This window comes from Lepisma saccharinum, chromosome 26 (genome assembly GCF_977018435.1).
Source record: "Lepisma saccharinum chromosome 26, izLepSacc3.1, whole genome shotgun sequence".
In the NCBI taxonomy this organism is placed as follows: Eukaryota; Metazoa; Arthropoda; class Insecta; order Zygentoma; family Lepismatidae; genus Lepisma; species Lepisma saccharinum.
Window position 1 is genome coordinate 47,102,544 of NC_139254.1, and position 25,254 is coordinate 47,127,797.

The window sequence follows — 25,254 nt, forward strand, 5'->3', positions numbered from 1 at the left end:
CAAAGCCCTATGATCCCAATATAATCCTTGTCTTCCAATAAGTTCAGAGAAAATTATACAACACATACTAAACGAGTATAATTTCGTTATTTAATTTTCATATTTGATAAGTCTTTCGCGTGGGGAGGGGGTTTTCTGTGCATCAAGTGGACTTGAAACAAACTCGATTTAATCCAAAGTTGATCTTCAGAGCGAAAATGTAAGCTCGGGATGTTGAAGTTGGGAGTATATCATAAATAGTAAACAATGCTAAGCAATAAATCCTGGGTAAATTATATCCCATATCCATTCCTTAAAAACAAGCAGGGAGTAATAAAAACAGCCATGGACAAATTTGGCGAGCCATGTTTGTGGATCCCACAGAACTTTATAACAAGAAACTGCTCAAGAATATGCAAAACTATATCGATATCGACAACATATAAAATATTATCTAACATTCTTTTAACAAGACTAACCCCATATGCTAATGAAATTATGGGTGATTATCAATGTGGATTTAAACGCAACAGATCAACTACAGATCAAATTTTTCACATCAGACAGACACTTGAAAAAAAGTGGGAATATAATCAAATGTCCATCAGCTATTCATTGATTTCAAAAAAGCATATGATTCGGTCAAAAGAGATAAATTATATAATATATTAGTAGAGTTTGGAGTACCTAAGAAGCTTGTTAGTATGATAAAAATATGCACCAGTGAAACAGAAAGTAAAATTCGTGTGGGTATTAATATGTCTGACAAATTTACAATTCATGATGGGTTAAAACAAGGAGATGCATTATCTCCATTGCTCTTTAATTTTGCCTTAGAATATGCTGCTAGGAAGGTAAAAGAAACTAAAGAAGGACTAAAATTAAATGGTGTGACTCAGTTGTTAGCATATGCAGATGATGTAGACTTACTGGGGGATGATGTGAATACAATTAAGAATAATGCTAAAATATTTTTCAAAACTGCTAAAGAGATAGGTTTGAAAGTTAACAAAGAGAAAACTAAATATATTCTTACAGGCCGAAGCCAAGTGTTAGCTAATAATCAAAATCTAATTATTGATAACTACTCGTTTGAAACAGTTTCCAAATTCAAATACTTAGGAGTAATATTAACAAATGAAAATTATATTAAAGAGGAAATAAAAAGTAGGCTTAAATCGGGAAATGCATGTTACTTCTCTGTTCATAATTTTTTGTCTTCTCGTTTAATATCTAAGAAACTAAAAGTTAAAATATACAAAACCGTAATTTTGCCTGTATTATTATATGGGTGTGAAACTTGGTCCCTTACATTGAAAGAGGAACATAAATTGAGAGTATTTGAAAATAGGATCCTTAGGAAAATATTTGGACCTAAAAGGGATGAGGAGACAGGTGAGTGGAGAAGGTTACATAATTTAGAACTACATAATTTGTATTCATGTCCAGACATTATTAGAATAATTAAATCAAGAAGACTTAGGTGGGCAGGCCATGTGGCACGAATGGGAGAGGAAAGAGGAGTTTACAGGATTCTTGTTGGGAAACCTGATGGTAAGAGACCAGTAGGAAGGCCAAGACGAAGATGGAGGGACAACGTCGAGATGGACCTAAGGGAAATCGGTAGGGATGGAAAAGAGTATGTAGATCTTGCTCAAGATAGGGGCAGATGGAAGGCCTGTGTTGCTGCAGCCATGAACCTTCGGGTTTAAGAAGGCTAGAGAGTTAGTTAGTTAGTAATATCGATATCTTAAAAAAAATTTCACTACTTCACTAAGAAGGATTAAAGACTTATTACGCGATAGAAAATATAGAATTCTGCTGAAAAATAATCGAATAATACCTGTTGCAATGCACTTTGGAAAAATATGCTGTAGAAAGATGCAAATTGCAGTGAGGTGAGTGTACAATCTTGGTTTCTTATTTCTCTTACTCCCAGTTTCCTCTTCCTGTCACTTCTATACTCTGTCTCGGATATCTCTCGAGGAAGAGAACGAAAATAAATCTCCTAGCAAGTAGTAATGCGCGACGGCTCTATCAATGAACACGTGAATGCAAATGGGATTGCATGGAGAAGGGAAATGGAACTGATGTTCCCAGCCTTCGCAGCAGCGTGTACTGCTTCGCTTTTCTCACTCGATTTCACCCCCTTCTTTACCGTTATGCGCGGCCTTGCTCCAGAGATATCCGAAACAAAGTATACATAAATTATTGCCTCCGCGAGCGCACAGAAACAGGTGTTGATGGATGGAACACGGTCAACATGAATAGGACAGAGGGTTAAAAACAGCTTGAAACGAAATGTCAAATTTCGTGAAATTTCCTGAGTTAAACTTAAAACATTTTAGCTTAAATTAGAATCTAATATGTTAAAACGAACCATTCAACTTACAAGAAATGAATTCTAAACCACTCCATCAGATACAATTCTTATTACTTACGAAATAGGAAATAGTATTTACGAAACATAGATTCACTTGGAATTAGTGGGAATAATTTCTCCGTCTTAAACCCTTTCCCTCCAAAAAAAAAAGGAAAGGCAAGAAATAAAAACCAAAATAAATAATGCAAAGTCTGCAATTTGAATTATCTAAGTGAAGGGGCGGCGCCATTGGGCTGTGACGGGGTGCTTGCGCTAGTGTTTATTTTCTTTCGCACCCACTTCAGCACCCCTTTTTCAAAACAAATTTTCAACCGAAAACGCTCTTAAATTTTCACAGAGGAAAAATTTGAAATAACCGAAAACAGTTTCTGGCAAACAAACATTTTTTTTTAAATAGGTCACAAACAATTTTTATATAACAGTACTAAATGCACTTTAGTAATCGTGCACATGTGCTTATAGTTACCAAAACATTTGCTCAAAATTACCGAATTTAGTAAATGCTCCTACAGTTTTGTTCGTTTACAAGTACCAAATAGCTGAAGCAAGCTTGTTCTATTATTTAAAGCAAATCAGCTTTCTTGTGTTGCAGTGCCATTTATATTATGACTAGAGACAGGATTTTAAAGGGAAGTCCTTTTTCTTTCAACACGGATCACGGAATAAATAACAACAGTGTTGATAACTTCCTCCAACAAGGTTACATGGTTTTATTTCCCTCTTTTTCCATTTCCCAGCCAACATTCCCTTTTTTCCTCCTTTTTTAATACATTTTCGTTTTTGGTCTCTTTATTGACTAGTTTTTCCAGCTTAATTCCTTTTCCCCTCATTTTTAAAAAAAACATCCTCCTTGGTCCATTTCTTGACAAGATATCAAATATTTTGCACGACTGTTTATTACCCTGATCAAAACATTCGACAATTGTCTAATTGATGCAGTTTAGAGGAAAGAAGAACAAGCGCCTTCTACCTTCCCTTCCCTCTATGAGCGTTGAGAGTGCGTTGCAGCGATTGTTGAAACAATGCGATCTGGGCTTACGCAGCAACAAACGCATTGTAAGCGGCTCGCCTGTTGGGTTGAAAGTGTAATTGGCTGCTAGATTTGGACTTTTATTGTGAAGTTTTTAGAATAGTTTTAACTTTACTGTATGACAGTGACGACAGTACTGAGTGTCAGTGAAATAACGAAGCCTGGTACAAATGGTAGCACGCTATGTTAAGATTATTCCCAGTGCTTTACCTTAAAAAAAGAAGGAAATGAAAAAGGAATATATATTTTTTGCACTCCACTAAAAATATTATACTACATGAAAGCACAATATGTGCAATTCATATATAAAAAGGGATACATTAATACTAAATTTAATGTATCCCTTTCATATATTAATGGTATAAATTGCGCTTTCATTTTAGTGGAGTGCAAGAGAAAGGTATAGTCCTATCATTTTTTTTTCAATAATTTTCACTTTTTATCCTTTTTAAGTGAAAATTTTTCCCTTTAAAATCCGGTGTCTAATTATGACTTACGAAAAACATGTCGTCATTGAGCGTATAATATTAAGTATTGATACATCGCCCAACAATACTTAGGAATGATGAATGTACAATAAAGTTTCCATGGTAACAGCATTGAGACAAGTATTTCGTTTGCACATTAATGAATCATATCTTAATCGTCTTGATATACATGAAGATATTGAAAGCAATTTCTAAGAAACGAAAGATAAACATGTAAAGCGGTTTTTCATAAGGGGTACACAATATTACACTTCGTCTATAACCCAAAAAAGGTAGTTTTAAAGTGCATTTTTCTGCTTTTTTTGCCAATTTTTAGGTTTTAGGTAATTTTCCCCGATTTTCGGCATCTTCCCGTCATTTATCGCAATATTCGGTGTATTATTTCGATATATTTTGTCACTTCTTTCATTTTGGTAATCTCCTTGAGTCTATTCACCAAGGTGAAATATATATCTCGCAGGATTACAATTTACGTGCAAAAGAAATGCTGAACTGGTGACAGTCTTTGTTGTGTCGGGTGAAACCACCAGGTGTTCGTCTGGGGCAAACTCAAATTTAAGATCAGATAAGGAGATTGCATTTTGTTTAATTTCCTTTTCATTTAAATTTTTAACCCGAAACTAACAAATTTAATGGTCACTTTTTGCATTTTTTACGTCATTTTTCCCATATTTTAGGACATTCTATAGGTCATATACCTATATTTTTTAGGTCATCAACTTCCGCTCCCTATTTATGACTATTCAAAAAATATTTATTGTGTAACTTGTTTATTGTGTTGTGAAATTATAATCTACATACATCGGTTATAAGAACTTAGGAAAGAACTAAACAGAAAATTTAACTATCATGTATCTTAGCAACAAAGCACTTTGAATTGTCAGCTAAGTGAATTGGTTTGTGAATTGATATTGCATTATATAAGTAGGAACACGGAGTTTCCTTAGTGAGAGGGCGGGTAAAAGTCAGTGTTTTTAAGTCCATTTTAAGCACAGAAAGGCTAATCGGAACTGACTCTACAGTTTATACAAAAGCACTATGTGTTTCCACCGGGTATTGAACCTGGATCCTCTTCAATAATAGACCAGGACTTTACCACTACGCCATCGAGGAGGCATCGCTTGCCATATGGAAGAAATATATAATTATATTTGCTAAAGTTTGCAACTCCTTGAATTATACAGACTAATTACTGTAATCAAGTACCAACAAAATCTGTGTAGTTTTAAACTGTAGCTCTCATTGTACGTAGTCAGCCTCTTGGAGCATAAAGTGGATTGATTTTTCTAGCGAACAAAAAATTCACGCCAGAAAGGTCTACAACCTGAGAATTCTAAATCGTTGATCACGGCATATCATGCGGGAAAGTTACACACTTACATTAGCTTACATAGGTGCTAAACGCTATGATTAATTCCACGCAAACTTTCTCTTTCAGACTAGTCAAACCAAGGAATTAAAGTGCTTATTACCATAGGAATTTCTAAATAAAGACCACATATGTACTTACCAAGGGAATATTCCGCCTGATGACACACTCAATGCTTGCTTTGATGTGTCTGAAATCGGAATAGTCTCTGCAACACGGGAGAACAAGGCCATCATCAACAACAGAATGGTCACGTGAGGCCCTAAATTGCGAGACGCGAAAAACAGGTTTTCAGTGTTGTATGGTTCGCTTCTTGCAGAGGTAGAGCCGGCGGCGAATGCAATAGTAAGCAAACCGTCCATCATGATATTCACCACTTTGTTTCACAGGATTTACGGTTGAAAACACAATTTTAAGTGTCAGAAAAAGGATAATATCTAATCTCCACCAATGGAATTCCATCTCTAAATACACACAAGAGATGAAATAAATCAGGGGTGGTGGCAAGGGGTGCACCCATTCATTTTCTTTCCCACCCCCATTTCAGAACCTTTTCTTGAACCGAAAACACAATTAACTCTTGTCTTATTACATTATGGCATATCAAAACCACATCGGATATTGAGCGCGGAATTTTAGGGATTGTAATGAGACAGTCAATATTGCTGACCTGCGTGGCGATGTCGTTGTAAATCGCTGAAAACAATATTCCTTGTAACAAATATTGGCTATAATTGCACTACTCGAATCACATGAACATTCTCCATAAATCTCCCCCGTGGCGGAGTGGTTACGTCTTGAAGGGAGCGTGAAGGTTTAGGTATTCGAATTGCTCGAGTTCGCTGGGGCCGCATACGGGCTTCTCGTGTTCCTTATTTTCTGTGAGTGTTTTCGTGCAATTATAATATAATAGTCGAGTTTGGAATACCTAAGAAGCTTGTTAATATGAAAAAAGTATGCACCAGTAAAACAGAAAGTAACATTCGTGTGGATATTAATACGTCTGACAAATTTACAATTCATGATAGGTTAAAACAAGGAAATGCATTATCTCCATTGCGCTTTAATTTTTGCCTTAGAATGCGTTGTTAGGAAAGTAAAAGAAACTAAGGAAGGACTAAAATTAAACGGTGTGACTCAGCTGTTAGCATATGCAGATGATGTAGACTTTCTGTGGGATGATGTAAATACAATTAAAAATAATGCAAAAATATTTTTCAAAGCAGCTAAAGAGATAGGTTTGGAAGTTAGCAAAGAGAAAACTAAATATAAGCTTACAGGACGAAACCAAGCGTTAGGTAAAAGGTAAAGGTAAAGTGCTCTCCTGTGCTTAGCACCACGCCATGAAGGCGTATAGGGGGTGTGGGGGTAACGCCCCACACTTTCTTGATCCGGTCATGAGTGGGGGTGATGTGATCAGCATCACGCCCCTGACCGCCTTTACCCCCCAGGGTTTCCCCCAGGTAGGTAATAATCAAAATCTAATTATTGATAACTCGTTTGAATCAGTTTCCAAATTCAAGTATTTAGGAGTAATACTAACAAAGGAAAATAATATTAAAGAGGAAATAAGAAGCAGGTTTAATTCAGGAAATGCATGTTACTTTTCTCTTCATAAACGTTTGTTTTCTCGTATAATATCTAAGAAACTAAAAGTTAACAGGAATTTTGCCTGTAATATTATATGGATGCGAAACTTGGTCCCTTACATCGAAAGAGGAAAATAAATTTCGAGTATTTGAAAATAAGATCCTTACGAAAATATTTGGGCCTAAAAGGTATGAGGAGACAGGTAAATGGAGATGGTTACATTATTTGGAAGTACATAATATGTATCCATGTCCAGATATTATTAGAATGATTACATCAAGAAGACTTAGGTGGGCAGGCCATGTGGCACGAATGGGAGAGGAAAGAGGAGTTTATAGGATTCTTGTTGGGAAACCTGATGGTAACAGACCAGTAGGAAAACCAAGACAAAGATGGAGGGATAATGTTGAGATGGACCTGAAGGAAGTTGGTAGGGATGGAAAAGAGTAGATCTTGCTCAGAATAGGGACGGATGGAAGGCCTGTGTTGCTGCAGCCATGAACCTTCGGGTTCAAGAAGGCTAGAGAGTTAGTTAGTTAGATTTCGTGCAATAATTATTGATTGAAAGTGAAGATTCAATGAAATAGAACAAGATGAGTACACAACGACAAGATACCTTGCAGTTTGTGTTCCGTGTTGTGAAAACGAGGCGTACGTCCTTGGATTTCAACAAGTGGTTTCACGATACATACGGAGTCCCGGCGCAACAAGTACAAAGTTTTGAAATACATTATTTTCGGAAGTGTCCGTACGTTACATTTGTGACAAAAGTAGTGGGTGAAGGTTACTAAATGATTTCGATGTAGAAGCATACTACAATGACGCCAACGGAGACTACAATGTAGAAGTAGAATGGGCACATCAGAGACATGTTATCGTTCAAATCCACGTCGTCATACAGAACTAAATGAAGCAGTTATTCGTAGCGTCATGAGTACTTATGGTAAGGTGGTGAATCTTGAAGACGAGACATTTTCCGCCGATCATATTTATCCTACACGTATCGTACGTGTCTTGATAAAAATGATTTTACGTAAACCCTTAACCTCCTACGTAGCGATAAGTGGAGACAAACATTGGATGACATATCCTGGACAGTCGAGGACTTGTAAATTTGTGCAATTTGGAAGGACATTTGTTGAATAACTGTGTAACGGGGAATTCGGAGAAATATGTTCAGTTCCTGTCAATTAAGCAGGGGGTACGATTTCCCCGTAGAACAAGGACTGCCTCTTAATGCTCTCTTAAATGAGAGGGTACAATTTCCCCGTAGAAAAATGACTGCCCCTTTAAATCATGCTTAAATTATGAGGGGGTACAAATTCCCCGTAGAAAAGTGACTCCCCACACCGGGCCCCCCGATGGTGCAGTGGGAGCGTCGTCGGCTTGTAAGAAAGGGGTCCTGGGTTCGATACCCGGTGGAGGCTCATAGTGGTTCGTATCCCACTTTAAACTATAGGTCCAGTCCCGATTAGCCATACTGTGCATAAAGTGGACTTAAAACACCAATTCAATCAATGAGTCAAATGACAGCACTATTTCCAACGAAGAAGGGCCAGGTACAAGCCATGAAGACAGTATAGTGAACCCAACTACAGAGAGTGAGGTGATCGAGCAGATACCCCCGAATACAACAGAGGAACCCACCCTACCCCGCACCTCCCTAACAGTGCGTTGTTCAAAGAAACAAAGTTCCCCGTCGTTACATCCCCCCGCAAATTACGTTCGAGATCTGCATCTATGTTAAGGGCAGTGGCGGAAGAATCAATGGCGTTTGGTTTGATTTGGTGTTTTAAGTTCACTTTGTGCACACTAAGGCTAATCGGGACTGTGCCTACAGTTTATAGTGGGATCCGAACAACTATCGTAGCGTTCCAACATGAACGCGGGGATCATAAATAGGGATGTAACTTGCCCCTCCCGATTAGTACTATTGATGGTAGAGACAGCCCTGAACGGGCCAGATACAAATATCTAACTTAACATTAATATAGACTCATGATTAGGTTTAGACTGAAGTGAGCATTGCGAATGGCAGATAAGGGGTGTAGAATAGCTTACCCTGTTCGGTTTAGAAAACAGACCAATAGCTCCTGCTTCTCCGATGATTCCAAATAAAAAGGCCTTGTGTCGCTCTCATCCGCACCTATTTAACCCCTCGCTTGGCCTCTCGTCACCTCTAGCCAAAGGCCAGTGTTCTTACCATTTCCTGTAAAAGGCTTACCCTACACATTTCTGAACAGGAGCTGACAAGATCTGCCAGGGTCAATATTTCTGAAACCGAACGGATATGCTACGCTATGTGCCTCCACCGGGTATCGAACCCGGAATCAATGGTTTTACGTGGAAAGAGGAAAAAAAAAGAATGACGTACCATTCTACAGAATGATGGGATCGAAACCAGTCACCCCTAATGGGTAATGTAGCTTATTCATCATTCATCCTCGATGATGAGAGCACTCGTCATTGACATGACAAGTGAAATGCTTGGCAGTGCGAAAGGCACAACTAAAACTAAATAGCTTAACAACTAGAAAAGACAATGGTCACTCATTCGGTTTTATGAACCTTCGAACCTGAATCAAGGCTGGTTTAGGATAATTACCTGTCTATCGAATAACATGGGTACCCGGGGGAAACCCTGGGGGGTAAAGGCGGTTAGGGGCGTGATGCTGATCACATCACCCCCACTCACGACCGGAGCAAGAAAGTGTGGGGCGTTACCCCCACACCCCCTATACGCCTTCATGGCGTGGTGCAATGCACAGGGGAACACTTTACCTTTACCTTTATCTGAAGAGTGATGATTATTTCAAAATAACGTCGAATAAAATAAAACTAAGAACTCTCCAGGCTTCGTTCCTCGTTGACCACCAGGTCTCGCCTCACTTTCCCTCAACTCCTTTCTCTAAGCTCCTCTCTGTCTCCTCAATCCAAATCAAAAGTCCGTCCCTTCTCAGTCTGTCTCCATGTTAATTCTTTGCTGTGCTTCTAGCGCTCTTTGGAGAAACTCCGAGGCGATAAAAGGAATTTGTAAAATCAGCGGGCGATGTATTTCCGCTTAGCGTTGCATTCCGTCGTTGATTGGAGGACTTCAATGCAGTGTTGCCACAAACTGAGGGCACAATTTCCCTTTTCAAGGGGCAAAATTTCCCTTTTTGGACCAATTTTTCCCTTCACTTAAACAAATATAAATTTCCATTGGTCTATGTTCGTATGAATATTACAAATTTTTACATGCATGTCAGCTTCCTCGCCTTCTGGTCAATGTCTGATGTTTGAACCATGGTCAGGAATCCATTAAATTGTTAATCCTCATGGTTACAATTATCCGAATATACATAAAAGCGACGTACAATAAACTCAAAGGAAATATAAATCGATACAGGCTTATATTCAAGTTTTTAGAAATAAGAAGGAACAGAAAATAATAATAAATAAAAAATGTGAATATATAACTGGAACTTGAGATAAACTGTAATAATGTAAAGTCAGAAGTCTTAAAATTTCCCTGAAACTGTGGTATTTTTAATCGAAATTCCCCTTTCCCTTTTGGCTAAAATTTCGGTCCGAATTTCCCTGCAATAGGGAAATTTCCCTTCATGCGGCAACACTGCTTCAATGGAAGAAGTAAGGCTGGCTCTCAACTATATTATATACTTACTTTGGGCTGGCTGGCTCGTTGCGGAGTAGTATAAAATACCCTATTACTGGGACGAGAAAGTATGAACCCCCCTGAGGCAGATTTGCCTACACTTAAAACTTGCTCAACATGCCCATATGAGTTTTTTGCTCAAGTGTGGCACCCTGTCTAATCCAAGATTTTTGTAAAAATGCCCTCGGGAATTTCCCGGGAAAGTATGACCCCCCTCAGATTGATTTGCCTACACTTATAAAAGGCACTTCTGTGAGATGGTTGTCCATAAATTTGTTAAAAATATGCCCCTCTTGATATTTTTTTTTGGCTACACTTAAAACTAGGCCAAACGTATTAACACACACCCACACCCACACACACCCACCCACACCCACACATATTTACTTCCGGTCCACTTCCGGTTATTTCTGTAGTAGATGGAAAATGCCGGAGCTGGATCGCCCGGGCGAGTCGTAGCCTTTTAAGCTGTATATTTTAAGGCACCTTCACGATAAAGAGATTTTGCATTACATATCAGCTAGTATTGTGAGAGTGGCTGAAGAGTGTGGGTATGTTGTTGCAGTGCTCCTCATATTTTTTTAAAAAACACAAACATATAGCAGATTTGTATAAATTGAATTATAGGTTTGTTTGATTTAATATACAGAATTTTTTATTATTCATATCAAACATATTTCTAATATATTGAACAAAGGGTTTATATCTGCCCCAGTTTGTTATACATGACACATGGTATTAGGTTTTTGCTTTTCTAGGACATGCCTGTGTTGATATGTATTTGTGGTGGCTTAGTGCTTCTGTAGATTAATACTTATTCTATTCTATCAAAGCACACTGCTGAACCCAACTGATATTTTTTATTAAGTATAGAGTTTTGATTTGAACCCCAAGAAATTTTATAAAATAAACATAACAAAGCCAAACATATTTACACACTAAGTATATACACTAAATATACAAAGCACACTGATGAACCCAACTGATATTTTTTATTAAGCATAGAATTTTGATTTGAATCCCAAGAAATTTTATATAATAAACCAATAATAAAAATGCCAAATCAAAAACATTGTAATCAATGCAAAAAGAATATATCCAGCCCCAATTGGGCTAAGCATCAAAAGAATTGTAATCCAGACAAATGCAGAACTCCCACAAAAATATGCCCTAAATGCCATAGAAAATATAGCATGGAATACTTCACATATAAACATATAGGTACTTGTTCTGCACAGTCATCAACATTGCACCCACAACCATCTACATCTGGTCTGAAAAGGAAGCATGAAACACCTGTTAATGCTAGAGCAGCAAAGCAGCCACGCTATGAACCCATCCATAGCAGTTTTAACGGCCAATTAAGGGATTACCGGTTTGTATCAGAGCAAAAATGTGGTATTAAGAATTTTTTGAACAGTATAAATCCTGATGTGCAGGCAATTCTAAATGCACAAAAAGGCTCTTATAAGCTGTCCCTCAAATTGTTTACACAATATAAGAAATCAAATGGCACAAAATTTACACAGCCCCACATAACAGAAACTGTACCTGTATATTCAAATACAAATTCAGACAAAATAATAAGCAGTTTGATAGATCAATTGAATATTAAACACTCTGAATTTGCTGCAAAAGAGTCAGGATGGAGCCTATGCGGATCTCCACACAAGTTATATATTAATATTTCTGAATTCAGCCCGTTACAAGGATCTACATATGTGTCTTTACCTGACAAATCAAAAACAAAAAAGCCGTGGTTAATATAAAAAATAATGATGAGAAATGCTTTTTGTGGTGTATTTTAGCTGCTTTGTATCCAGTTTCAAGGCATCCTGAGCGAATAAGTTATTATAAACAACATGAAAATGATTTTGATGAAGCAATGGAGGGTTTAGAATATCCAATGTCTGTTCAGAATATTGATAAATTTGAAAAAAAGGCCAGGAATATCAATGGTAAACAATTATCTATTAATGTATTTATTTGTTCTACTGGCCGTGGCAATTGCTTGATAGCACCTCTCAGAATCAGTACATTTGATGATGATTCTGCTGTTCCGATTGATCTGCTCTTAATTGAAGGGGATGATACACACCATTATACTCTGATACATAATCTTGAAGCTTTAGTTAGAACACAACTAGACAAATCTAAGACAATATTCAAGTTGTGCAGAAGATGTTTGACTGTATTTGATGGTCAAAAAATAATAAATGGCGTTCGTGAAAAAAATGCAGAAATTGCTAAAAACAAGTTAATTGAACATTTAAAATACTGTGGGAATCATAAACCTGTTCATATGCTTATGCCTAACCCAAGTGAAAATGCCAAATTCAAAAAATTTGAAGCCTTGTTGGAACACCCAGCATATATAGTCTGTGATTTTGAATCAAATCTCAAACCTCTTGCATTCTGTAACCCAGATCCTGATGAATCTTCAAGTACATCATACCAGTTACATGAACCTTCTAGTTTTTATTATGTTGTTGTACAGGATGGTGTTGTTAGTAAAGAAGATTTATACTTGGGAGCAGATGCCATCAAAAAATTTGCAGATAGAATAGAAAATGAGTGCCATGACATAGCATCTAATGTCTTATTAAAATCAAAACCTATGTTGCCTTTAACAGAGAAACAGATTGAAGATTTCAACAATGCAGAAAAATGCCCGGTATGTGATTCTGAATTTTCAGATACAAATATCAAGGTTCATCACCATTCTCATACAGATGGTAAATTCTTAATGGCCCTGTGTAATAGCTGTAATATTAAGATCCAGAGACCAAGATTTGTCCCTATATTTTGCCATGGTGCATCCAATTATGATTTTCATCATTTGATCAGGTGCGAGGGGTTTGACAAGCAGAATTTAAATATTTTAGCTGAAAATAATGAGAAATATATTGCCATTAGCAAAATAATTAAAGTTAATGGTGTTCCTATTCACTTAAGATTTCTTGATTCATACAGAATTCTGTCTGCTATCCTGGCTACACTGGCCACTCAATTATCTCATGATCAATTCAAAATCACATGTGCTTTGTTTCCAAATCAGGAGCTGAAATTAATTAGGCGGAAGGGTGTATATCCATATGATTATGTTACAGATTTTTCTAAATTTGATGAGTGTTCTCTGCCACCACAACAAGAGTTTTACAGCAAAATCAGAGGATCTGGAATCACTGATGATGATTATCACCATGCCCAGTTGATGTGGAACAATTTAAAATGCCAGACATTTGGTGATTATCACAAGGCTTATTTAAAACTTGATGTGACCCTCTTAGCTGATATACTGCAGGCATTCAGAAAATCTTCCATGCAAAATTATAAGCTGGATCCAATGTATTTTTACAGTGCTCCGGGCCTAGCATGGTCTGCAATGTTTCAAAACACTAAAATGCAATTGGATCTGATCCAGGATCAAGATATGTATCTGTTTATGGAGCAATGTATAAGAGGAGGCATGGTGCAATGTTCTCAGAGATATGCCAGAGCAAATAACAAATATATTCCTGATTATGATCCAGCACTGCCATCAAATTATATACTGTATGTAGATGCAAACAGCCTCTATGGTTATGCTATGATGCAAAAACTGCCATATGCAGGGCTTGAGTGGGTTGAAGATTTTAATATTGAAGATCTTAAGGATTTTGATGACAGTAACTATGGCCTGTTCTTAGAGGTTGATCTGACAATTCCTGATGATTTACACAACACATTTTCTGATCTGCCCCCAATTCCCGAGGTTAAGTGCTCACCTGGCTCTAAACAGAAGAAATTGATGATGACTCTGGAGCCGAAACAGGATTATGTCATATATTACAAAAACCTCCAGTTCCTGATGAATCATGGTGTTCAAGTGACCGAAGTTGGAAAAGTTTTGAGGTTCAGGCACTCCAGATGGTTGAAACCATATATTGATACAAACACAGAGCTTCGAACATCTGCAATGAGCTAATTTCATAAGACCTTGTTTAAATTGATGGTCAATTCTGTGTATGGCAAAACAAGTGAAAATGTCAGAAAACATATTGATGTTAAAATAATTACTGACCCCAGCCGGAGCAAAAAATTGATAGCCAAGCCCAACTTCAATTACAGAAGAATTTATGATGAGAAAATGGCACTTTTCAACATGAAAAAAACAAAGATTAAGTTTGATAAGCCTATTTATGTAGGGGCTGTGATATTGGAATTGGCCAAATTACACATGTTAAAATTGTATTATGATGTGTTGAAGCCTTTTTATAAGGATCGTGTAAAACTGATGTACATGGACACAGATAGTTTTGTTCTTGATATTCAAACAGAAGATGTTTATCAAGATATGGCACAGCCTGAATTGTTTAAATATTTTGATACCTCTGAACATTCAAAAATTAAACACCACAACAAAAAAGTGCCTGGCAAGTTAAAAGATGAGACACTTGGTGATGTTATTGTGGCATTTGCTGGGTTAAGGGCCAAGATGTACAGTTTTGAAACATGTAGTGGCGCTGTTGCAAAAAAAGCCAAGGGCATTGGCAGAGTAATTGTTGACAAAGAGCTTGAATTTGAAGATTACAAAAATTGCCTCAAATTATGTAGCACAATCAGAAAATCAGAAAATAGAATTCAGAGTGTGGATCACTTGTTGACTACAAATATTGTAAGAAAAGTGGCTCGGGACCCACATGATGATAAGGGATGCATTTTATCATGTGGCATACATACTCTACCATGGGGTCATTGTGATTTGAAAAATGGCAATCAATGCCCAATTACAGAGCATGATTTGAAATAAATAAACATGCCTATGAACTTATTTGGGTTCAAAAAACAGGCTATTATGGACCTGCCAACACCACAACCCTCTTCTGATATATTATCTAAACTAAGTGCTTTGTTAATTATTCATCTGAACAGCATACTTACAGATGTTGATGATGAAACAGGTAAAACATTGTACATATTTAACAATAATTTAAATCATTACCAATTACCTGTAGGTGGTCAATTGCAATTTATTACAACCCCTGAGGGTAATGTCAAGATTTCAGTAGGGAGAAATATTTATAGAATTAAGCACTCAAACATGATTTCTGGCACTGTATATACTGTTTCTGCTGTTGACTGCTTATATATTGAGGTCCCGGGATCCTATGACAAGCTTATACTTTTTTATAGAATTAAGAATTAGATATTCAATAATAAATAACCACTAAAACAAAAATGCCTAATGATATATTTGGCCATACAAGGCATGAAGATCACAGTGATGAGATTCTGATGCTTGATGTCAGAGTCAAGAAATTAAGAAGTGATTTACAAGCTTTACAAACCACACTCAATGCCAGTCTTCAACTAGAAATTACAAATTTACGATCACAATGCATGGACCCTCTTCTTAAAATTGACTCTGAACTCAAATTGCTGCTTCAAAAATATACTGTCTTGGCCACATTGGATAATTTTTAAAGTTAAGAAGAGGCTGTAGCAGCTCTTCAAGCCAAATTTAAGACCCAGGCCACCAACTCTGAGCAATTGAAACAGCAATTGGAAGAGCAGATAAATAATGTCCAGACACAGCTCCAAACAATTGTCAAAAGCATAAAAACACAAGAATATTTTGATCTAGTGATTTTCACTCTAAAGGAACAGATTCAATCACTCCAGATACCTAATATGGACCCTCTGAACAATGCCATAGCCGAGGTTAAAGAAAAAATTGAGACACTTGAAAATTTTATGAACAACTTGCCATCTTCTGATGCTTTGAGTGCAATAACTCGGAGTGTTGCCAACATTAAGCTGCAACTTAAACATATGAAGATTTTGGAAAAATTCAAAGTACCATAACCCATCTTGAGGTTACAATAGCAGCAGTGCAAAGTGATTTGACAAATGTACAAGAATCTCTAGAATCCCGCCTGCCTGGTATTGTAGACACACTTGTCAGTGTCCAGCAACAGATCACAAAACTTGAAAACCTCAACATTGAATCTGAGCTATCTCATTTTCTTCACTTGATCGATGATATCCAAACAAAACTTGAAATTTTACAACAATCAACACCCACTCAGGCAGATATAGCCCTGCTCCAAAATGCTATGCAAAATGTGCCTGATGCTTCTGAATTAAATATTGTGAAATTGGAACTTGAATCTTTGCAAAATACTGTAACAAATCTGCCTACATCACAGGAACTTAAAAATATTAAGAGAGCAGTGAATCGCATATTGAAATCAGAAGATATTAAGAATATCCAGACAGAGATCAAACAACTTACTCAGACAGTGGCCACTCCACCAACTAATCAACATATTAATGAACTGCATGCCCTGTTTGAGGATATCAGAAGACAGGTCCATGATCTTACTGCTCAAAATTCAAAATTGGCAGTTATTGAAAATTTGCAACAAATTGTAGCTAATATCAAGCAACAGCTAGGGATCATGGAATCCAATCAAGCAAATGCCCTGTCTGTTTTTGCCACCCAGCTTCAAGAGATTGTGCAACAATACAAGAAACTTGTTGTGGACATAAAAATCAATCCAGGCCATGATGATGTTGTTAGGACCATCAATGAGCACCTTGAATCTGTAACAAGCAGATTGCTTACAGCAGAAAAAGAAATAACAGGCATAATCGAGAATCCTAAACATACAGTAATTCTTGAATTGTACAGCATCCCCAACAAAGAATATGATTCACCATTTACACCAGGTGGCAAAATACATATGCTGTCCCCTGCACAATTTTATTACCAGTTTTTTGTTGGGGGCACACTGAGACCAATCAAGATCAAATATTGGCTACAACCACAGGCACACCACTACCCCACCTTATCAATAACAAATGCTGATAACAAAGCAAAAATCACCAGTGTAGAGTTAGAGGATTTTACAGATCCCAATACATTAGAAACATCTTATGCTGAAGATGATGGTTCTCTGGAATTTAATATACAAATAGGAGACAAACTGTATTTAGAAAATCCTGTAGTATCAGCTGCTGAACACCCCATAGTTGCAATATTCTTGTTTACATATTATGTCTAGACAAATTATTGTTGATGAATTACACAGACAAGCCAGACATAATTATAAGAGACTGCCAGTAGTCACAAAAGGCATAGATGATTTATGGCAGTGTGACTTGGTTGAGTTGGCAAGTGGACAGCTGAAAAACTTAGACAAAATCAACAAGGGCTACAAGTATCTACTCACTGTCATAGATACATTTTCAAAATTTGCCTGGGCTGTGCCACTCAAATCCAAGACTGGAGCATGTGTTACAGAAGTCAGAGTGGAAGATCACCGCGCTATTTGCAAACAGATAATGGCAAAGAATTCTATAATTCTGTGTTCCAACAATTTATTAAAAGCCAGTCAATACAACATTACTCGAGTTACAGTGATCTCAAGGCCTCAATTGTAGAAAGATGCAACAAAACCCAAAAAAATCATATGTATAAACAATTCACACTTCAAGGTAATTATAAATGGCTTAATATTCTTCCAGAACTTCTACATAAATATAACAACTCGGTCCATTCCACAATCAACATGAAACCCTCTGAGGTAACTTCATCTGATGAGCAAAAATTGATCAGAACTGTTTATTATCCTAGATACCAGCCAACAACAAGAAAAGCCAAATACAAGGTGGGTGATCAAGTAAGAATTAGCAAATATAAGCACTTATTCAAAAGAGGCTTTACCAGAAACTGGAGCACTGAATTATTTACAGTGGTTCAAGTTAAACCTGGGACCCTTAACACATATATAATAAAAGACCACCGAGGAGAAATTCTCAAAGGCAGATTCTATGAAGAAGAACTCAGCAAAACTAAACAGCCTGACACATATCTCATAGAAAAGATCATCCTCAGAAAAGGCAACAAGTTATTTGTCAAATGGCTAGGACTTCCAGAACACAGCTGGATCGATGCAGACAAAGTGATAATATGAGCACCTGGGATGTTATAAAAAGGCTGCCAGAACCTGAACAGCAGATTAAGAGAAATGGCAAGTTGCTGCCTGAAAACATTAGATGTCTTATTGTTGGGCCATCGGCTTGTGGTAAAACCACACTAATGATTGATAATTTTTTATTGGCACCCAACTGGTTAGACTGGAAAAACAGGCACTTGTATGTTTTCTCTAAGAGCTTGCAACAATTAAAATATCAGCAGCTGATGAAGCTATATGATGGATTGGATATTGCCACTTTTGAATCAGATGTTAAGCCACTCCATGAATGTCTCGATAATTCTGTTGTTGTGTTTGATGATATTATACTGGATAATCAAAACAAGGTTAGAAATTTCTTTACACAGGGCCGACACAAAAACATTGATTGTTTCTACCTGGCACAGACTTTTTCTAAAATTCCGAAGCAGCTGATCCGAGACAACAGCAATTTTATATGTGTGTTTCATCAAGATCATACCAACCTCAAACACATACATGATGAATATGTAGGTGGGGACTTGAGCTACAATGATTTTCCCAAGTTTTGCAGTAGGTGCTGGAATCAAGACAGTTATGGGTTTGTCACAATTGATATGACAAGAAAACCCAATAGTGGCAAATACAGAAATAAAATCAACAATTTTCTAGACATTGAAACATATATAAATAACCATGAAAAGGCCAATCATTGATGATCTTAAATTAAGAGATTATCTTGTAAAAAGATTTAAGGGATGGAAATCACAGAACCGAGGAATTTATGAACAACACAAACAAACAGAACAGCCTATTATTGATGCTATTACTGAATTAGGTAAAAATATCAAAACTGTTACAGAGCAAAATCAAAATTTGATCACAGAGCTTGTACCTGTAGCTGCTAGGAACATATTAGATTATCCAATCACCCCACTTTCCAGTATTCATACACCTAGTCCTGTTGCTCCTCGAAGAATTGTAGCTACCCAGGATCCTATTGAATTGGATCTTCTTGCTCAAAAATATTTAAGCACACCTAAAGACAACAAAGATGAGGTCTTTGGCTTATATGCTGACACAGAGCGTGATGGTAGCATCATACATAGAATTGGCAATTTCAGAGTAACATTTATGGGAGATGATATAATTGTATATTCAGAATCTCATCTTCGAGAAAAAGGTGGTTTTGTTAAATATCCCGGCACACCTGGTTTTTGTGGGAAATGATGACTAGGAAGAGACCTGGCAGCTATACAGATCAAGATTATGAGCATTACAAAGAAATATTAATAAAATCAGATGCTCTATACCAGAACAATGATCCCACACAAAAAATAGTCAAGTCTAGCAGTGGAGCAAAATACAACAATTTAATCAAGCCCATATGGTCACAAATTAAGACAGGCAGTGGAATCAAACAATACAACACCCTGCCTAAATAATTTGTGTGGGTTGATGATGTCAGGAAACTTGTAGATAGGTTATTGGTGATAGCTGGGGAGGAAAATGCTGGCAACCACAATTTTTACAATGAAAAGGTTGGAATTATGGACATGATAAACACAAAATTTTCTAATTTTATAGTGAATGACACTAAGGGGATTGGATATCTTATAAAAATTATTAATACTCTACCACCTAAATTTTGGAATATTTCTGAGGGTCGGGGGTTGGTTAATGACATTATAAACAAGCTGCCATTTGAACTACATATTCCAGGCTATCAGTATTGTGGTCCCGGTACAAAATTGGAGCATTGATTAAACAGAGGTTATCCTGGTGTCAATCCCCTAGATGCTGCTTCTAGAGACCATGACATAGCATACAACACACATTCTGATCTTGACAAGAGACATGTTGCAGACAAGAAATTAGAAGAGGCTGCATTTGGTAGATTTGTAAGCAAAGGTGCTTCTTTGAGTGAGAGAATAGCAGCATTGGGGACCACCATAGCTATGAACACCAAACAAAAACTGGGGTGGGGGTTGTGAATATATATATATAATAAACCTAGAATGAAGGCCAAGGGTGTTATGTATCAAATACCTTATGCAGGTCTTAAATCTCTTACAACTATTGATAGTCTTTTAACCAAAAAGCAGCGCAAGAAGAAAAGCTCTTGTCTTGCCAAGGGCCATGGTATGAAATTGTTGCTTAGTACCCCCCAATTAAAAAAATTACAGCAATCCAGAAAAAAATCACATGTGGGGGGTTTCATATTTACTATCCCGGCCATCTTAGCAGCACTTGGGGCTGTTGGGAGCTTGGCTGAGGGATCAGCTGCCATAGCAAAAACAGTAATAGATGCCAAGAAAAATAGGGCAGAATTAGATGAATTGAAGCGCCATAACCTGGCCATGGAGAAACAAGGCAAAGGTGTTAAGAGAGCCATGAATAAGTTTAAAAAAAAAACAAGAGCCGCTTACAAACCAAGATATTGAAGCTTTAATCAAGCCACTGGGCATCAAAAATTTTAGACGTGTGTACATGTCTGATTCTTTACCAGAACAACCACTCAACAAAGAGTGTGGCATTGTTAATTTGGATAAGTACAAAAATCAGGGCACTCACTGGATTTGTTATCTTAAATATTTAAACAATGAGGCATTTGTGTTTGATTCATTTTGAGGTGTTCCACCGGAAAATTTAATAAAATATCTAAAATCAGCTAATCTTTATTACAATAATGCCCGTGTTCAAAATTTCAAAGATGTTAATTGTGGACATTTGTGTTTATCTGTTCTTAGATATATGTCTCAAATAAATAAACCATCAATTGAAGATTTTCAAAAAGCCTTGTGGTATTTAAAACATCATGGGGGTATTCCATCTCACCAGCCAAAATTCAATATTGAAACTTAGATTACATGATGATATAGTGTATCCCAAAACAATAGCTCTCAGAGCATTTTATGGCATGTACTTGATCCCTAATATTACACACCACAACAACAAAATTGCAGTAGGGGATCAAAAAATTGTCATAACTCCAGGGCAATATAATCTGTCCACTCTAAATGCTCAATTACCCAGAGGTATAGTATTAACTCAAAATTCTGTCACTCACAGAGTAGAGATTGTATCTGCTACAGAAACAGTGGATCTGGGTACTATAGGAGAGCTGTTAGGCTTTGAGAACAACACAAAACTTGAACCGGCCATCAAACACACTGCTATCAATATACCTAAATTCTTAGCCATAGAGACTCTGAATATTCACTGTAATGTGGCCGAGGGTATGATCACCAAATCAAATGGCATAGGCACTCACAAACAAACTGGCATCATTGCAACATTTAAACCTAATTCTGAATTTATGGAGCCAATCATCTACACTCCATCCCCAACATTATATTTTCCTGTGTGCCATAATAGAATAGATTACATTGAATTGATTGTCACTAATGAAAAAGAAGAATTAGTTGATTTTCCTGGAGTCACAACAACTGCAATCATAGAGATTAATATTTAAATAAAAATACATACAAAAAAATGGAAAATATTGAGAGTTATGAGCTACAATCATTCTCCCCAAACAGGAGGACATTTGCAAATTTAAATCAACCCAACACAGAGATTGAGGTTGATCTTGATGTAGGGGATGGCTTTATACACCCCCACAGAGCAGATCTATACATCAAATTTGATGTTGTAAAGCTCGATGGTACAGATTATCCGGCAAATTGAAATATAAGATTGGTAGATATTTTTGTGCCACATCTGTTCTCTGAAATTGAGATCAGAACACATGGTGTTGTTATAAACAGAGTGGATTATCCCGGCAGTACCTCCACAGCTTTGGCCACACTAAAATTATCCAAAACCGAGGCTTCTTACTACAAAATAGGTGGATTTGAGACTGGTGATAAAATTATATCTAAAAGCCACACAGTGCTGTTCCCCATGCGCCTGTTGCCAGGATTCTTCTCAGATTACAAAGATATTATGTGGAAGGGTGGTTTAAGAATTACATTTAGATGAGCTGCCAATGATAATAATGCTTTGATGAGGTACAGTACATTAAATTCTACAGGGGAAGCTCTGCCCAATACCTTACCTGATGAAGGCAAATGCATTATTCAGACTATGGAGCTAAGAATACCGGTTGTTGAATATGAAGCCAGTTATGCTCTTAAATACAAAGCAGATATAATAAAAATTCCACAAGTACTTTTACAATTTTATACATATCAATGTGTACAGAAGCCTGCCGCTGGTACTTATTATGAGTTTGATGCTACAAATTCATTCTCCAGTATACAATATGACATGCCGGATTTTGTGGTGGTACTGTTTCAGACTGGAAGACACAATAATCAGGAAAAAAAATCAAGTAGATTTGATAACTGCAACATCAAGAACATATATCTTAAAAATGGCAGAAATGAGGTGTTCCCCAGAGAAAATTATAATTTAGACATGTCCAAGGATGATTTCCTCAAATTATATGAAGCATTTACAGCATACAAAAGAGTCACTACTGGCAATACTGACATGTATTACACACCAGATGAATTCAAAGCACAGAGACCCATGTTTGTCATCAACACTTCAAAAAGGAAACAAGTTGTGGTTAATGACAGGACAAACATTAAAATTATCTGTGAATTCCACGATACACTCCCTGATGACACTATATGTAGTGTTATTCTTATAGGTGAAAAATCATATGTTTATGATGTAAGAAATGAGAGAGTCACAGAGCAATTCTAGAAAGCCTCTGCAAAATGCATTGTCTTAGTACTAATTTGATATGAATAATAAAAAATTCTGTATATTTAATCAAACAAACCTATAATTAAATTTATACAAATCTGCTATATTTTTGTGTTTTTTTAAAAAAATATGAGGAGCACTGCAACAACATACCCACACTCTTCAGCCACTCTCACAATACTAGCTGATATGTAATGCAAAATCTCTTTATCGTGAAGGTACCTTAAAATATACAGCTTAAAAGGCTACGACTCGCCCGGGCGATCCAGCTCCGGCATTTTCCATCTACTACAGAAATAACCGGAAGTGGACCGGAAGTAACCGGAAGTGGACCGGAAGTAAATATGTGTGGGTGTGGGTGGGTGTGTGTAGGTGTGGGTGTGTGTTAATACGTTTGGCCTAGTTTTAAGTGTAGCCAAAAAAAATATCAAGAGGGGCATATTTTTAACAAATTTATGGACAACAATCTCACAGAAGTGCCTTTTATAAGTGTAGGCAAATCAATCTGAGGGGGGTCATACTTTCCCGGGAAATTCCCGAGGGCATTTTTACAAAAATCTTGGATTAGACAGGGTGCCACACTTGAGCAAAAAACTCATATGGGCATGTTGAGCAAGTTTTAAGTGTAGGCAAATCTGCCTCAGGGGGGGTTCATACTTTCTCGTCCCAGTAATAGGGTATTTTATATTACTTTGCGGTGTTCGGGCGAGTTCGGATTCTGTCGGAGTAGCGTCGGGAGGGAAATCATTGCTTCGTGCAACAAGCGGAGAAACTTCCCTGCCGCGTCGAAGCTAGCAGCGAGAAAAATACAACTTGAGGAGAGAGGGAAAAAGGAAATGAAGCGCTAGGATTCGTTGAGTCACTGCGTGACGCATAAATGTTGAATAAAACTTTAAATTACTACGAACGAAGTCTAGTAAAAGCTGCTCTGGTCTAGAGGATGCCAAGGACTCTGGAATGCGGTCACGTGAAACAAAGGTTGGCAAAGGCTGCGGAATACGACAGCGGACGGATGCAAAATCTTGAAAGCTTCCTCTAACTATACGACGTACGGTTTTAGAAGGAACATGAGTTCAGCCAATACCCAGCCAGTGCTGTCGCGCTGCTGCCAAACCAACTGCTAGCGGAAAGGAAACGCCGAGATTTCGCCGTGTCCAATATTCAGCTTTTTATATGTAATGTATGCACGTGATATTTGAGTACAATGAAATATACAGTATAGAATTCTACACAGGATTATATCATATCACTTCAGCATGTAAGAGAAACTCGTACCTGAATGAAGTTTGAAGGTATTTATTATAGAGGAAATGCAAGACATCATCATCACTCTCGTTTCTGTTTTCTGGCATGTTTCCCAGAAGATTTGAATAGGAGTTTACCGATTTCTTTGGTAGATACGTTACCCTGTTTTATAATACGTAATACAGTATGCACACAGACTTCTCGACTCGGAGAAAACACTGTTTCAGCACGCACTTCTTCCGACGCCAATTCCTTGAAGCAAGAATACAGTTTAAAACTAAGATTTCTGTCTTGTGAACGTAATATTTTATCCTTGGTGCCTGTACTACTTGTAATAGGTTCCGAGAGCGAAATTATTAATTTGATTTGCTTTACTTTATTTTATTTAACTTTTCTGTCACTTTTGGCTAATTGCGAAGATGGGAATGAGTGATGATATGATGAAATTGATGGATGGACATTCACAAAATCCATGTCCAGGCCAGGATTTGAACCCGGATCCCTGGCGTCGTAGCGCGATATGCTAACCACTCCACCATGGGGGCCGACGCGAAATTATTAAGTAACACTCGGGGAACACACACTATTGCATAACTATCGATCATAAGGGCTGGGCTTAACAGTGCGCTACGACGCCAGGGGTCCCGGATTCGAATCCCGGCCCGGGCATAGGTGTTTGTAAGTGTCCCTTCATCAATTTCATCATATCATCATCCATCCTCATCTTTGCGATTAGCCAAAGGTAGCAGAAGAGCGAAGTAAAATAAACCAACATTTTATTCAATCAATAAGGGCCATATTGAATCACGCTCACAACTGTTCTTCGTGGCGTACGAGTACAATTTTCTTACACCGC

At 37.2% G+C, this 25,254-nt stretch overlaps 2 protein-coding genes across 4 annotated transcripts in view; both read right to left on the reverse strand.

Annotated features, from left to right (window-relative positions):
* LOC145979334 (retinol-binding protein pinta-like) overlaps nucleotides 1–25,254 on the reverse strand; it is a 194,336-nt gene that overhangs the window by 146,176 nt on the left and 22,906 nt on the right. The gene's annotated exons all lie outside the window — the stretch shown is intronic.
* Nucleotides 1–25,254, reverse strand: part of LOC145979333 (retinol-binding protein pinta-like) — a 125,253-nt gene that overhangs the window by 81,839 nt on the left and 18,160 nt on the right. The window contains exon 1 of one of the 3 annotated variants that reach the window (XM_083112187.1): nucleotides 5,391–5,478. The exons of the other annotated variants lie outside the window; for them this stretch is intronic. The gene's annotated coding sequence lies outside the window, so the exon portion shown is untranslated. Of the gene's footprint in view, nucleotides 1–5,390; nucleotides 5,479–25,254 lie in introns of those variants that run through there. 3 annotated transcript variants of the gene reach the window in all.